This window comes from Macaca nemestrina, chromosome X (genome assembly GCF_043159975.1).
Source record: "Macaca nemestrina isolate mMacNem1 chromosome X, mMacNem.hap1, whole genome shotgun sequence".
NCBI classification, from domain to species: domain Eukaryota; kingdom Metazoa; phylum Chordata; class Mammalia; order Primates; family Cercopithecidae; genus Macaca; species Macaca nemestrina.
In genome coordinates this window covers 1,249,333-1,254,544 of record NC_092145.1, presented here as the reverse complement: position 1 = coordinate 1,254,544, position 5,212 = coordinate 1,249,333, and positions in this window count along the sequence as shown.

The following is a 5,212-nucleotide window of genomic DNA, read 5'->3' as shown; positions in this document are numbered from 1 at the left end:
CTAAGCCCAGCCTGGTGCCCCTTCCTAGGTCGTGCCTCCTCCCCTAGGGGATGGTCCTTGCACGAGCGGCCACTGCATTGTGGGGGCCTGATTGTTTGTCGCTGGAGGAGGCCGGCTTACATGTTTGTTTCTGTAGGAAATAAAAATGAGCTACAATTCCGTGTCTGAGTCTCTTTTCGGCGAGCGAAGGCACCTTCAGACTTGCGTGCCCTTGTCCTCGGGTTGCAGGGGAGGCTCTGGGATTCAGAGATTGAAGTAGCACAAGGTAATGGAAGACAATTTGGGAAATGGGGGAAAATGAAAAGCCACTGGGTCCCGCCGTTCAGCTTTAAGTACTGTGGACATTTTAGAATACTTTCCTCAATATGCTTGCACTTATATGTTAAATATATGACAGTAGCATGTATGATGTTTTTCCAGCTCAGCATTAAGTTTGTTCCCAAATTGTCTTCATTGAACATATATGAGCTTTTGTGCTTTCTAAAAATGCTTCAAAAACATGTGCTTGAACAGATGCATAAAACCAGCATTATCATTTCACCATTAAACATGTGATATGGGCCGGGCATGGTGGCGCGCACCTGTATTCCCAGCGTTGGGGGAGGCTCAGGTGGGAGGATGGCTTGAGACCTGCAATTGGAGGCCACTCTGGGCAATGTAGCGAGATTCTGTCTCTATGAGAATCATTTAAAAATTAGGGGTGGAGGGCGTGGTGGCAGGCACCTGTAGTTCCAGTAACTCAGGAGGCTGGCGTGGGAGGGTGGCTTGAGTCCAGGATCTCGAGGCTGCAGTGAGCTATGAATGCACCCCTGAGCTCCAGCCTTGGCGACAGAGCGAGACCCTGTCTCTAAAATAATAATAATAGTAATAATGCGAACAACGTAAAATGTTTGTAAACACGGAATGTTAACAAAACGCAGATTCTCTTACCGCTTGCAGAGTCCAATGAACAAGAGCGATGTCTGCTATTAAGAAACGGACTTTCTGCCATGCTTGGTTTAGGGGAAGACGTACAGGCTCCTGCCTTTAAGGGCACTGCTTCCCTTTGGGGGCAGAAAGCAGGGCCTTTTAATGGGGGACTTGGCATGAATGGCACACAGGGGAGGGAGCAGACAGCTGCGGGGTCTCTGTGACTTGCTGAGTTGCCTTGTCTACCGGGTGGTCACGCTGGCACCATCTTGGGCAGAGCTAGTTTGGAAAGTGGCTGTTGTTTGTCAAAGCAAAAGAGACATATTCTTGAGCTGTCTTCTGGGATGCTCTTAAGTTGCTTGGAAACAAGATCCCTTTGAGTCTTGCTTTCAGGATTTATTCAGTGGGACCAGAGCATATTTTAATGTAAGATTAAAGTATTAGTTGACAATCTCCAGTGCTTGGCAAGGCTGTAGTTGGAAACGAGGACTCATACGCTGTCAGTAGCAGTGGTAGTAGCATCTATTTGGACATTTATTTGGCATTTTCTATTAAGGGAAAAATGTGCATACCCTTTCACCCACCTTGAGGAATCCATCTGAGAAACTCCTGGATAGGCAAGTGAGGTCGAATCCACCAGCATCTTAATGACACCATCACGTAAATAGTTTTTAGAATGTAAATGTTCATCAGCTGCAGAAACATTAAATAAATCACTGCGCAACTGCCCCAGGGGAAAAGTGTGAGGAAGCTAGAGAGAGAGCATGGTAGATAGTCGGGTACTAGCATAGAAAGAGGTTAAAACAAGTCACCAGATCTCTGCATATAGGCTATGGCACACTCTTGTTTTGGCAGTGTGCTCCCGCCATGTGAGCATGTAGGGATGTGCACAGTAACTCCCTGGACAGCCACCTCCACGCTCAAGAGTGCTCATCGCTGGACAATAGCGTTAGGGAAATAAAACCTTCACCTTTTAAACCTCAGACTTCCATGCTGAAATATTTTCATCAAGCATGTATTACTTTGGAAATACACGTCTTTACTTTGTAAAAGAAGAGTCTGCTCGAATAAGAAACCATCTCTCCTAGTCCTGTTCTTTCAAAACATTGGAAGTGGATTTTGAGTGTGTCGACATGTCTGTGCCACAGCAGAGGGCATCTTTTGGTTTTGTCAGCCAACCTCTGTTCCCCTGTACCAGTGTCCATATTTCCCCTAGAACCACTCCCTCCCTTTCCCTTCAGCAGTTTTGATTCTGCTGGAGTTGACTTCACCCCAGATTCCAGGTGGAATGGCTCATCCTTCCTCTCTCACCATGCGATGCCAGCTTTCCGCCACCTCCCGCCAGGAGTAGATGCGGTCTGAGGCCCTCACCAGAAGCAGATGCTGGCACCACCCGTCCTATAGCTGCAGAACTATGAGCCAAATAAAACTCTTTATGAATTTCTCAGCATCAGGTACCCCTCTATAGCAACACAAATAGACTAAGACAGGGATTGAGTCCTTGCTGATAAGCCCTCAAAAGCTGTGATGGTAGAAAAAGCAGTGAAGGAGTCTTCTGTGGATACGAATCCAAATAGGGAGGGGTGAGCCTGCAAGGGAGTCCCAGGAGGAAAGGGAGGAGGAGAACGGGCACAGGGACCAGCTCTTTCCAGATAGGGCTCCCCAACCTGGTCCACAAGTGTGGGTTTCATTCACCCAGAGCATGAGTCTTTAGTTTCGTTGTCCCATGACCCCGTCCCGCCACCTCTGCCCAAACATGGCCCAGGTGCAGCCGGCCACCCTAATCCCACGGCCGGATGGCTGGAGCTGGTAGCTTTTAAACCCAAGTCAGGTGGCCTCAGTCCTCTGCTCTAAGCTGTCCAGTGGGCTTCCCTCACTCACAGTGAAAGCCAGAGCCCTGATGGCAGCCTGCAGACCCGACATGATCGAGCGTTTCCTCTCTGGCCTTCTCACCTCCCACACTTCCCCTTGCTCACGCTGACGCAGCCACACAGGGCCCCTGGCCCTTTCTGGAACACACCAGGCACACTCCTGCCTCACGGCCTTTGCACTAGCTTTCTCCTGTCGAGAAATCTCTTCTTCCAGCGTTGCACACAATTGTCACCCTCTCAGAGAGGCTTTTCTGGCCAGCCTCTTTAATACCGCATCCGGCCTCCCCTGCCTTCTGCCTGGTCCTGTCTGTCACTCCCTCTCCTTTCAGGGCCCAGGTGTGCCGGAGACATCCTGGCCAGGGTGACCTGCCCCGCAACACCCAATTCAGGGCTCAGCCCGGGGACCCAGGCTTGAGCCAGCCGCTCCCCAGGACAGGAGGACGGCTCAAGACTGAGAAGCCCCCTCCTCACCCATTCCACCACCCATAGCTTTCACTGGGCACGAGGCTGACGATCTTCCAGCTTCTGTCGCCTTGAGGCATCTCGGTCCAGAGCCGTGAGAATCTGGGGGAGAAGGGATCCCCTGGAGCTGGGCTCTGTATGGGGGAGCAGCTCCTCCCGTGCAAAGCCCCCATTTCCCAGCTGGGCTCTTCCCTCCCACACACCTCACCCCTCCGTTCTCCCCCACAGCACCTGTACAAACCCACCAGCTTCTCCTCAGCCCCAAATGCCCCTCCAACGCCCCTCCAACGACAGCACTTTCTCCTCCTCCTCTCCACGGCTAGGGTGCGGCCCTTCCCCACTGTGGTCTGGACTGTGGACTCGCCATGCCCCACTCTTCTTCCCCATTCCTTCCTGGCCCAATCATCTCAGCTTTTCCTCTTAAGACCCTAGAGGAAAAGAGAAAGCTAGCCCCAGACAAGCAGGAGGAGGACCTAATAAATCACAAAGCAGACATCAGTGAAACAAGTCAAAGGCTAGTAAAAAATGCCATTGGCCGGGCGTGGTGCCTCACGCCTGTAATCCCAGCACTTTGGGAGGCTGAGGCGGGCGGATCACAAGGTCAGGAGATCGAGACCATCCTGGCTAACACAGTGAAACCCCGTCTCTACTAAAAATACAAAAAAAAAAAAAAAAAAAACAAAAAACCAGCCGGGTGTGGCGGTGGGCGCCTGCAGTCCCAGCTACTCGGGAGACTGAGGCAGGAGAATGGCGTGAACCTGGGAGGTGGAGCTTGCAGTGAGCCAAGATCGCGCCACTGCACTCCAGCCTGGGCGACACAGCGTGACTCTGTCAAAAAAAAAATAAAAATAAAAAAAATAAAAGGAATGCTATTTAACAACTCTGTGACAATAAATTCAATGACTTCGATGAAATGTATAATTTCATTGAAAGATACATATAACTAAAACTGACACAAGAAAAAAAAAGGAGTTTTATATCAACTACCCATATCAGTTCATAATTAAAAACCTTCCCACATAGAAAACTCCAGGCTGGATGCTCTATTGGTTAATGAATCAAACATTTAAGAAAGAAACTCTGGCCCCCTGAGGTGGCTCATACCTGTAATCCCGGCATTTTGGGAGGCCAAGGTGGGAGAATTGCTTGAACCCAGAAGTTTGAGACCAGCCTGGGCAGCATGGTGATACCTCGTCTCTACTAAAACCAGAAAACATTAGCCAGGCAATGTACGCCGTGCTTGTAGTCCCAGCTGCTCGGGAGGCTGACGTGGGAAAATCACCTGAACCTGGGGAGGTAGAGGCTGCAGTGAGCCTTGACTGTGCCACCGTACTCCAGCCTGAGCAACAGAGGAGGTGCTGTCTCAAAAATAATTTTTTTTAAATAAGGGGATGAAGATGTCCCTCTTATGGGGCAGACCATGTCTCAGGTACTACAGTCAGCCAAAGAACAGATCAAGTGGTCACTCCTTCAGTGAATAACTCACCATTTCTGGCTCCTCACCTCCTTCCAAACAATGCACGTCTGCCGTGAATTTTCATCCGGTTCCCCAGCTGATGCTCTCAGGGTCATCTCGGGAATCACAGGGATCCTTAAATCTCCATCCTGTCTGTGGTTGCCCCATCCCTCCTCGCCCCCGCTCCCAACCCTCCCTATGCCCTTCCTGTTCCTTTGCTTCTTTGGCCTCTTTTTAACTTGAATTATTAGATTTTTTTTTCTTTCCCCCCTACAACATTGTTTGAGTTCCTTATGTATTCTGGTCATTAATCCCTTATCAGATGGGTAGTTTGCAAATATTTTGTCCCATTCTGTGGGTTGTCTCTTCACTTTGTGAATTGTTTCCTTTGCTGTGCAGAAGTTTTTTAACTTGATGTGATCTCTGGTTAAATAATTTTTGACAAGAGTGCCAATCCTGCAATCTCTTCAACAAACAGCGCTGGAACAAGTGGAATTACTCCTGCAAAAGCATG